Here is an 11,676-nt window from a genome sequence, read left to right as displayed (position 1 = left end):
GTCTCCACCTGTGGCCGCGGACCCTGAGCTCAGCCTAGGACGCAGGTCAGGAAGCAGCCCCCGTCTTGCCTGGTTTTATGTTGCTGCTGCTCTTCCTGTGGTCATTGCAGCGTTGTCGCCATGCTGCTGGCATGATTGTTACTGTGTGGCTGCCATTGTGTTGCTGGGGTTGTGTTGTCAGCACTGCTGCTGGGTTGCTGTGGTGGTGGTTGTGCCCTTGCGGCTCCGGTGAGGACAGCCCCTCAGCCCTGCTGTGAGGCTGGTGGGCCAGGAGCCCGGTCCCGCCTCCCCGTCCCCGGCGTGATGTGGGGGCCGCTGCTCTTTCCCCCTGTGGGACTTGGATCCCAGCAGGACTGTGAACTTGGAGTCAGGGTGCCTGGGCCACACTGGCCTGGTGTCCACACCCACGTGCCCACCTGCACAGACAGGAAGGGGGACTGGGCAGGGTCACCTCAGGCACCCCCGGGGTCCCCGCTCTGACCCTCCTGCAGCCCTGCTGGCCTTACTCTTCCTGGCACCCTGGGAGCCCTGAGTGACGGAGTCCAGACTCACACCCTGGTGGGGACTGCAGTCCAGGAGACTCGACGGTGATAGAAAACCTGCCTCTCAATCGGGGCTCCGAAGGAGGCAGCCAGGCGAGTGAGACCGTCTCAGTGACTCTGGTGATGGTGAGTCCTGGACCAGCTGGTCATCACTGAAGCCAAACACCCCGTGTGTAGCGCATGTCTGTGTGTGTGTGTCTGTATGTGTGTGTGTGTCTGTGTGCGTGTCTGTCTGTGTGTGCGTGTCTGTATGTGTGTGTGTGTCTGTGTGTGTGTGTGTCTGTATGTCTGTGTGTGTGTCTCTGTATGTGTGTGTCTGTGTGTGTGTCTCTGAGTGTGTGTGTCTCTGTGTGTCTGTGTGTGTCTCTGTGTGTGTGTCTGTATGTCTGTGTGTGTCTGTGTGCGTTTCTCTGTGTGGATCTCTGTGTGTGTGTGTCTGTGCCTCTGTGTGTGTGTGTCTATGTGTCTATGTCTGTCTGTGTGTCTGTGTGTGTGTCTGTGTGTGTGTGTCTGTATGTGTGTGCCTCTATGTGTGTCTGTGCCTGTGTGTGTGTCTATATCTGTGTGTGTCTCTGTGTGTGTGTGTCTCTGTGTGTGTGTCTATGTGTCTATGTCAGTGTGTCTGTGTGTGTCTCTGTGTGTCTGTGTGTGTCTATATGTCTGTGTGTGTCTGTATGTCTGTGTGTGTCTGTGTGTGTTTCTCTGTGTGGATCTCTGTGTGTGTGTGTCTCTGTGTGTGTATCTGTGTCTGTGTGTGTGTCTGTGTGTGTCCCTCAGACCCCACACTCTTGCCAGCAGCAGACAGCAGAGATTGCTCAGCTCCCCGGGCTCCTTCTGCCCCCACCCCGCCTCCTGCTGTGTCAACAGTGAGTGAGGAGGAAGGAGCCCGAACCTCAGACCCTGCAGCCCGACCTTGGCCAGGATCTACCTCCAGCCCCTTTGTCCTCTTTCCCTGCAGCTTCCAGAGGGTGTTTGCAGAGGATTCGGAAGACTGACACTTGTGCTTATAGAACTCCACCCCAGCCCCGGCCTGGAAAACAGACAAGGAGGGTTCTGTTGGGGCCCGTGGGGGGTGTCCTGGGGGGCGGAGGGAGCCCCGCCTCCAGCAGCTCCTCTTGGCCCCTGGCTGCCCACGCCCCCTGCTGCATGGCTGAATATCTCTCAAGGCCCCAGGGCTGGCGGGCCCCCGCGCCCTGGGCGTCTGGCGGCCCAGGACGAGGCCCACCGCCCAGGAACAGGACAGGGGAGGGGCCGGGCGCTGCACTGGTCAGTGCTGCGGAAGAGAAACAGCTCACAGCGCACACGCGAGGACCCTGCACGGCTCAGCTGGGACGTGGGTAAGGAAGGGCTTAGAGGCCCTGGAATGTTCCGAAGGCCGCAGGGCTGACGTCTGACCACAGACCAGATGAGGAGCAGGAACCAAGCCCAGGATAAGCCGCCCCCCCTCAGCCAGGACCCCAGGGCTCAGGTGTGGCACGTGCCTGGTCTCTGAACTTTCTAGGACTGCTGGGAAGGAGCTCACGGGCACCAGGCCAGCTCTGCCAAAGGCCTTGAGCGTCTTGGCCCCGGGTTCCCAGAGCAGCAGCAGGAACTCTGCAGGGAGCCCCAGGCCGTGGGAGTCTGTAGCGCGTGGGCACGAGGGCTGTGGGGACACAGGAAGGGACATCTCTGCCCAGAGGGCACCAGATGGACCCTGGATGGACATCTGAATGCGGGGGCAGAGCGGCGGGGGGTTTAAATCCCACAGCTCACTGGGTCAAGCACGTCAACTCTCCTGAAGATAGGAGAGGAATACCCCTTTGAGAGGTGCTGTGAGGATTAAATGAGATCACACTTGTGAAACCCCCGGGCATTAGGCCTGACCCCACGGGGGTTCAGGATCAGTGCTAGTCTTCCCTCCATCCATCCATCCCTCCCTCCATCCACTACTGCAGGAAAAATCAAATCACAGAGCTGCTCACACACACACGAAACTCTTCCACAGGAGTAGCTTCCACCAGCAGCATTCATGGGGGGATCAGAGTCCTTGTGAAGGAGACAGCAGAGAGCTGCCTATGTCTGCCCAGTGAGGACGCAGAGAGAAAGTCGCCATCTGCAGGGCAGGAAGAAAGCTCCCTGGGGATGGGGGCTTGCTGCTTATGTGTGCATGATGCATACGTGTGGAGGAGCGTGTGCAAGCTCCTGTTGTCGGGAGAACTGGCAGGGGTGTGTGTTTGAAGAGGATCCACCAATGAGCCTGCAGTACCTTTTGAGCTCCTGTGTGCATCCCTTACAGCTATGCACTTGTGCTCCGGGAAAATGCACCCCCCATGCCCTTGGGTAAGTCCTGTCAGCACCCCCTTGTCCAGGCCGGCAGCCAACACTTCCTCCAACTCCCACGCTGGGTACTGCATCCTGGAGTCCCGGCCAGACAGACCTTCCTTCTGAGCTCACAACCTGGCAGTCTGCAGAGAGAAGGAAGGCTCCCAACTGACAGAAAAATCTCAAAAAGTGCCTGACGCTGGGCTGGGGTGGGAACACAAGCCCCTCTGTGTCGTCTCCTGGCCTCTTCCTCCAGCAGCTGTACCTGCTGGGCTTCTAGGCCTCCTGCGTCTCCGCCTCCCCAGGAGGATCCGGGGCCCCGGGAGGGCTTCTCTGCCCCCTGCAGCCGGCTGGCCCTGCCCTTCCCCAGCCCAGAGGCATCATGGGGCTGGAGGCCTCTGGGGGCGTGTGCGGAGTTCTGGAGGACAGGGGAGGGCTTCACCTTTGCCACAGGAGTCAGGGGGGGCCTGAGCCCTAAGGAGCCTGTCCAGGGGGCCAGTGCAGGCCCAGAAGGAGGGGCCAGCTTTCTGGATAAAGCTGCCCTCTGCTCCCTTCTCTACATAAAGGTGGGTTTTTATATGAAGCCATCCCTTCCCTGATAGCTCAGTTGGTAAAGAATCTGCCTGCAATGTAGGAGACCCTGGTTTGAAACCTGGGTTGGGAAGTCCCCTGGGGAAGGAATAGGCTACCCACTCCAGTATTTTGGGGTTCCCCTTGTGGCTCAGCTGGTAAAGAACCCACCAGCAATGCGGGCAGACATGGGTTTGATCTCTAAGTTGGGAAGATCCCTAGGAGAAGGAAATAGCAACCCACTCCAGTATTCTTGCTTGAAAAACCCCACGCACAGAGGAGCCTAGCAGGCTACAGACCATGGTTTCAAAAAGAGCTGAACACGACTTAGTAACTAAAAAGACAAGAGAAAAAAGGGGCAATTTTCTACTTCTATTTTACATGATTGCAAAGTCTGCTCAAAGGAAAACCTGCGCCCCTGCCCACAGGGGTAAGACCCCGGCATTCACCCTGGGTGGAGAAGGGTGTCACTGATATCTCACAACCCCTGTGAGGAGGGGCTATTGCTTCCAGCATATAACAGGGGGACAATTGAGACACGTGGGTGACCTGAGCTCCCCAAAGAGGGGCCAGAGAGGAGGGAAGTGGGGGTTCAGACCTGACAGGCTCTAACTCCATGCCCACAGTGACCCCTGTGTTGAGTTCTGTGACCCTGTGGCTCTTCCCATTAATCGGGGAGGCTGTGCAGACCATCCAGTCACAGGGAGCCTGGACCTGCTGGACCATGAGGCCCCCAGATCCCCAGCCCTCGAGAAGGCCCCCACTCCCTCCCGGACAAGGTGATCCCTCAGCCTGGCCCCAGGTGCTCTAGGGAGAGCTGACCTGGAGGATCACTATCCTGGGGTCCTTGCTGTCAGTCATCCCATAGCCCACGGGGCCCAGTTCATCCCCAGCTATACCAGACCCGGCTCAAAGGAAAGGTGACAGGCATCTTCCAGTGACAGGCCATGGAGGGCCAGGCCCAGGCTGTCTCTACCACCTGCCATAGGCCCTCAGAACTGAGCTGTCTGCTGCAGCTCTGAGGGTTAGAGGGGAAAGCCCAGGGCACACAAGGCTCTGCCCAGGCCTGAATGAGGCCGCAAAGCGGGTTCTGCACAAGGAGGGAGCCCTGAGCCCCGTGAAGCTGCTGGGGGGCAGCTACGCTGAAGCAGCCAAGGGGTTGAACCCTGTTTGCTCAAACTGAGAAGGGCTCTCAGGACACCTCGCCACGGCTGAGGTCAGGGTCTGGTGCAGGGTCCAGACAGGAAACCCAGAGGTGACGGTAAAATGCCCCGAGAGTCACGTGTTGTTTGTGGTGACCACGAGGCCAAGGCAGTAAAGAGCGCGTCCCCTCCCCCGGACGGCTCTGTGGATTCCCCCAGGAAGAGCCCTCCCCAGCTCCTTCCTGTCCCACTGGCCCCTTGACCGTTCCTCCTGCCGGGGGGCCTCACGGCCCAGGAGGGTATCAAGGGCCCAGAGGAGGGTGCCCAGGCACGAGACTCCCGGCACCAGGACGGGACCTCAGGACTCCGCAGGCCCGGTAAGGCCCCACCCCCACCAATCTTGGGCCCACGAGGTCAGGGGAGGCCCCTCTCTGAGATGGGATGGCCTGTCCTCTTCTCCCCAGGAGCCCTTGACTCTCCAGCCAGAAGCCATGCTGCTGTGGCTGACCCTCACCCTCCTGTGGTGCCCCACCTGCTGGGTACACCATAAGTCTAGCTGGGGTTCCCCCCCACCCATCCTCCTGGAGGCACCCCTCACCCCCCCTCTCTGTCCAGGGCAGTCTGGGCCAGCTCTTGTCACAGATAGACTGCTCTCAGGCCTGTCCCCTCGTCTGGAGGGGCTGTGTCCTCCTCTAGGCAGAAATAGCCAACATGTCACTGCGTGTTTATTTTTTCCTCTTCCCCACCTGGTTCTTTCATATAACAGAGACATTTGGGCCTGGAGGAGGTACCTATTTCAGTACCTCTAGAGACTTCCAGACAATATCACCGGGATTTGAGAGTTTACGGGTCATTTTGGCTGTGTTAGAAGGTGAGTTGAGCAGGGCTTGGAGTCCCTCACTGCATCCCAGCCCCTGCCCCAGTCTTGGGAATCTGGGGAGGGGGCTGGGCCCTCCTCCCAGCACACTCACTGGGGTGCTGATGTCTCCTGAGTCAGCTGGGGCCTTGGGGTCCTGGAGCCCCCAGCCAGCACCTTCTGCCTGTCCCTCTTCCTCTGCTGTTTCCTCCCCTGCACCCCAGCCCTCTCCCCTCAGCTCTCCTCCTGCAAGTCCAGCCTCTGCTTCCTGGGATGGCTGAAAGGGAGGGGTGCGTCTCCCCACTGCCTCCTTTCAACCCCGACTCAGCTCAACCAAAAATGGTCTCTCAGTCTGAGAATGCCTATGAGAAAGCAGAAGTTCTGCCCGGGTTAGGGTCAAAGAGAAAAAGGAGGGTCAGAGTGGACCGCTGATTGAACACTAGAAGCATAGAGGCAGCAAGCCTAGGTCTTCCCCTAATGGTTAAGTTAAATGGGGGCTTTGCTCCAGGCCTGGGGTAGATATTTGCTCTGCATTTACGGGGCCCCAGGGAGCTGGGGAGAAGGAATGGGCCAGAGCAGCAGGCACCATGGGGGCCAGAGTGTGGGCGGGGCCAGAGTGTGGGCGGGGCCAGTGAGGAGGGGCCACTCTGGGATGGACACTGAGGTGGGGGAAGGTCACAGAGACGGGTCACCTGCTCCTGGGGCCCCCACCTGGTCTAGTACAGTTACTGGGGCTCCAAATGCTGGGGTTGGGGTCAGCTCCCCTCTCTGAGCCATGAGACCAGCTATACCTCCTGAGGGTCACGGTGACTGGGCACTTTGGGGAGCTCTCTTGATGGAAGATCTCAGTGATTGCTCCACAAAATCACTCCCACTTTGCAGATAAGCAAACTGAGGCCTGGAAAGACTGGGTAACAAGGCCCAAATCACAGAGCCTAAAACTGACAGAGCAGGGGTTGACACCAGGAAGCCTGACTCAAGTAGCAAAGTCCCGTCAGGGATTATGCCGCAGTGACAGGCTGTTCTTGCTGGTGACAGCGGGGATAGAGGACCCCGGATTTGGGGTCTCCAGATCTTTCAAGGCTCCCCCTTCTTCTCAGTTTCCAGGTGAGACACGGCTCCTCCTGGAGTAACTTATATGGAGCTCAAGGTCTGAACCCTCAGGAATTCCACCTGCAGAAAGGTGAACACATTACAGGAGTCCTCGGCTCCTTCAGGCATTTCCTCTCCTGCTTGGTCGTACACACCAGCCTATGGCCCTTCATCCGGTTTGGATGTCTGCATGGCCAGTTCTTTATCGCCTCCCCTGATGGCAGCCAGAAGGCGCTCACTGGAGTCTACGGACAGTACACGGTTCAGGGCATTTCCAGCATCGGCTCTGACTGGGATTACCCTTCAAGTTGAAGCAAATAGCACTTCAACCAAAGAGAAATGACCCCTCTGGGTCCGCAGGGCTGGGCCGTGGGTTACCCTGCCAAGGCCGTCTGGCTGGTGGTGGGCACAAGTCACCAGGGACTTGACTGCAGCCCTGAATCAGAATCCACCAATAAATCCAGCTTCTGCAGCGACAGTGGGTCCAGGGTGCTCCTTGTTCGGGGACGCGAACAAGCCTTCTGAGCTTGTGGGGACGAGGCCTCCGGGGCGGAGCTCACTGAGCAGAGCTGCAGGAGGAGGCAGGAGGGGGTCCGACACCCCAGGGCTGGGTGATTCTGACAGGATGCAGGGCCTGCCTGTGAAGACCCAGGCCGATCCCATAATCTCTGAGGATTCGGGACTCCCAGAGGCCCCATCGCTTGCTCACTGCTGCAAGCCCATGCAGGTGGCCTGGGCTGTCCAGGCTCAACTCCAGGATTCTCTGCGTGTGCAGGGACCTGGGGAAGCCGTTCAATCATTCATTCACCCATTCAGAACAGGTGTGCCCCCTGGCTGGCTACGGGCTCCCTGGACTCTGGAGGAATAGAGAATGGGCCATGCGCCCAGCTGGGGGTCCCCATGGAGAATGGACACAAAAGCAGATGGAGGCAACTGGTGCTTTCATCTGCATTGATAGTGACAGGTCTACCTCCCTGTGCTCAGTCGCATGCCCAGTGGAGGGTGTGCTTCAGGGAAGACTTCCTGGAGGAGGCAAAATCTGAGCTAAGTTTAAGGGCTGAGTGAGAACTGGCCAGGTGGGGTTAAGGGAGGGAGGCCTTCCAGGCCATGAGATCAACATGGGAATGGCCAGAGCCAGGCATCCCCAGGACCCCACTTCTTGAAAGGCGGGCATCTGTTACAGCCCGAAGGGAAAGGAAAGCAGCCCCCAGGCCTGGCACATTCTCTCAACGCCTCCATCAGACTGCAGCAGCCTGCCCCTCAGCCACAGTGCAGAGGCCACCCTGTCCCCCCTCAGCCCCCAGCCCGGAAGCCCTAGAGGGACAGGACTGCTGCTTCCCCACTTGCAGAAGGAGGAAATGGAAGCAGGGGTCCCAGTGGTGCCTGAGGGAGACCCTGCCAGGGTTCCCCCTTCCAGTCAGTGTAGGTGGGCACACGGCTGCGGACACCAGGCCCGGGAGGCCCCGAGCAGCCTGATTGCCAGCTCACAGTCTGGCCCAGATCCAAGTCCCACTGAGGGGACAGAGCAGCAGCCCCCATGTCACCCTGGCGACAGGGAGGTGGAGGCTGAGCCCCAGGCCTCCCGGCCCTGAGCCTGTGGACCTTCTTCTGAGGCCGAGGTTCTGGGCAAACATGTGCTTCCTGGACCCTGGGGTGTGGGGACAGGGCGGGGACACGCTGAAAGAGGACGGCTGGACGCTGTCACCTGTTGGAGCCTTCCACTCACACAGGGGCCAGAACAGCCTTCCTGGGGGGGGGCTGGTCCTGGGGCCTGGGCCATCCTGTGCGCACCGCAGGCTGGTCTCCCCAGCCCTAAGGGGCATGGTCACCTCCCGGAGGACCCCCGCCAGCTCCGGGACTGGATCTCCGGCTCCTCCCACCCTGCTCCTCCCTCCTCCCAGAGTTGGAAGCAGGGGCTCGGAGAGCAAGTGTAGGCCCCAGGCTTCTACCTGGGACTGAGGGGCCCTGCTGACCTCACAACCTCTGACCTCAGCTTCATCGGCCCAAGCAAGGGCAGAATCCTGGACGCTGGACCAAGGCCCCAGTTCTACCAGCAAATGTTGCCCTGGGGATCCACAGTTTAGAGAGCAGGGATCCTGACCCAGCATGCTCCTGGCCTTAGGGGCGGGGTGGGCGGGGGAGATGGACCCAGGAGCCGCAGAGAGAACTGTCCTGGGGGCCCTGCTGGGGAGGTGTTGGTACAAGTCCTGGGCCCGGGGCAAGGGCTGGTGAGGTCAGGTGGGAGACAGAGCCCCACCCTCCTGCCCCTCGAGCCCATCCCTTGAGCCCGTCCCCAGCTGACCTGCGGCGGCCACGGTCCTCGGGGGTCCCTTGGTCTCCCACAGTCTTCCTGGCCTCCCTGGAGGGGCCACACCCTGTAAGGCTGGGCCGGTGGGGATGGGGCCCAGCCTCGCACATCAGACGGGCCTCATCCTCTGTTTCTCCTCCCGCATCTCCTACACGTGTGCCCAGACCTGGAGGTTCTCGGGCTCCTGTTCTGCCCTTCCAGGGAGATGGCGGAGAAGGAGGCCTGGGACAGCAGGCTCATCTGAGGCCACCCCCTCCTAGGAGCCATGGTCTGTGGAGCTGGTCCAGCCTCCCCAGAGTGGACGTGGAGCCCTGCCATCCTGCAGGCAGCTCGTCACCCCTGTGTCTGGGAGACCCAGGGCCCTGCTCACTCCCTCTTCCCAGAGGTAACTGTGGCTCACGGACAGTAGAAATTCCCGGGATCATGGTGATACCACAAAAAATAAGCCTTCATTTGTTATGCGTTGGGTAGGGCAAGGAAAGTTGAATAGTGAGTTTGGTGTTATTGGAATTTCTCTGATGAACTTGGACAGTCCCAGTGTGGTCCGTAAGCAGAAACTAACCCCAAGGACCCCAAAGGCAATCCTCCTGGGTGATGGGGTCAGCAGCATGAGCTGAGGGCTGGAGGTCAGCTCATGGCTGGAGCTAGAAGCTCCTTGAACATGGCCCCCCAGGTGCTGGCCTCTGAGTACGACCTGTTAGACCCGCAAGCGCAGACCTCATGGGCTTGACTGCAGGGAGGGCTGGCATGAGCTTGCTTATAGTGTAACCAGGGAGAGGCGGTCGGTGCGTGTCAGACTGTCATGCTCATGAGGTCCCCACTTGACCTTGACCCAAGCAAGGGAACGGAACTGAAGGAATAATATGAGAACCTGCCAGTTCTCATAGAGCAGGTCCCTACAGATCAAGTCAACCTGTAGGATTCTCAGACAATTTCTGGGCAGAGTGAGGCCATCTGGAGAGACTAAACGTCTGCTAAAGAGAGAACACGGGGCTTGAGTGAAGAATTAGAAAAATGAAAGGGATGTGTCCACAGTGTCTATGAAACTGACGACACGGATCATACTCATTACCATTCACTCGAGAAACATTTACAGGGTCTTCCCTGGTGGTCCAGTGGGTAAGATCTTGAGCTCCTAATACAGGGGACCCAGGTTCGATCCCTTGGCCAGGGAACTAGATCCTGTATGCTGCACCTAAGAATTTTCACACTGAAGCTAAACATTTGGCATTTTGCAACCAGGACCCAGGGCAGCCAAATAAATAAATAAAAATATTTTTAAATAAAAATAAAAAAATAAACATGGTGTATTAATCAGTTAAAAAAAAAAAAGGACAGACAGAAAGAAAGAACATTCACTAACATCTGCTATTTTGCCAGGACCCTTTTCTCGACACTGACCACATCAAGGTGTATAAGATAAAGGTCTCTCCCTCCGTAAGCCCAGAATATTTCCTGGGAAAGATAATCAAGTAAACAGAGAGTAATGCGAAACCGTGACAAAGGCAGGGACAGAGGCTTACCTTCTGGCTGTGTGTGCTGGGGAGGGGATGGTAAAGAACAAATGGACCAAATAGTATGCTAAATAGTCATAAACATCCTGGGAAAAGAGAAAGCAAGAAAAGGAACAAGAAGGGAGGGAAGGGACGTTGCTGTTGTAAACAGGATGATGACAGGGCGACACGTGAGCAGGGACTGGTAGGAAGTGAGGGAGTGGCCCTGCAGTCCTACGGGGGAAGAGGAAACTGTGGGTGCAAAGGCCCTGAGGCAGAAACGCGCCTGTTGTGTTCCTGAGCCCAGCCGGGAGGCCAGCAACGCTGCCGCAGTAACCCAGGAGGACAGAGGTGAGGAGGGAGGCCGAGAGGATGACGTCATTCACTCTGATTAGGGTTCGCAATAGAGGAATGATGGGATCCGACTTCAGTCTCTTGTTTTTCTTTAAAGCTGGAGTCAAGCAAGGACATTTTTTTTTTTCCCCTTGCTGCTCACGGGCTTTTTCTAGCTGCAGCGAGCAGGGGCTCCTCGCCCTTGCGACGCACAGGCTTCTCACGGCGGAGGCTTCTCATAGCAGTGGCTTCTCTAGTTGTGCAGCACAGGCTCTGGGCGCGTGGGCTTCAGTACTTGCAGCACTCAGGCGCAGTACTTGCGGCGCATGGGCTTAGTTGCCCCGCAGCATGTCCGGAATCTTCCAGGACCAGGGATTGAACTGGTTTTCCCTGTACTGGCAGGCGGATTCTTAAGCACTGGATCACCAGAGAAGTCCCCGACTTTGGTTTTAGGAGAACCGCCCTGCTTGCTGTGTTGAGAACAGCCTGGTGGGAATAAGAGCAGAAGTAGGAGGACCAGACAGGCCGTGACGGAAATCTGGGATAAAGAGGAGAGGGGCTTGGGACGGCGTGGGAAGACGTGACCAGATCTGGACATATTTTGGAGATAGGATAGAACCCACAGGATTTGCTGATGGCTCGAATTTAGAGAATGAGCGGAAGAGAGGAGAAAGGAAGGCTACATGTTATTGTGTTGGGATTTTTTAAAAATCAGTTTTATGGAGGTATGGGCTGCCCTCGTGGCTCAGATAGTAAAGAATCCGCCTGCAATGCAAGAGACCTGGGTTCAAGCCCTGGATAGGGAAGATACCCTGAAGAAGTGAATGGGTTACCCACTCCAGTATTGCCCGGAGAACCCCATGGACAGAGGAGCCTGGTGGGCTACAGTCCATGGGGTCCCAAAGAGTCAGACACGACTAAGAGACTAACACTTCCACTTTCACTTCATGGAGATACAGTTTACGCAGAATAAAAGTCATCATTTTTTTTAAAATGCAATTCTTTTTTAAAAAAAATATTTATTTATTTTGGCTGCCCA

The sequence above is a fragment of the Capra hircus genome, chromosome 25 (genome assembly GCF_001704415.2).
Source record: "Capra hircus breed San Clemente chromosome 25, ASM170441v1, whole genome shotgun sequence".
In the NCBI taxonomy this organism is placed as follows: domain Eukaryota; kingdom Metazoa; phylum Chordata; class Mammalia; order Artiodactyla; family Bovidae; genus Capra; species Capra hircus.
The sequence above is the reverse complement of the archived record's forward strand: the minus strand, read 5'-3'. Positions refer to the sequence as shown.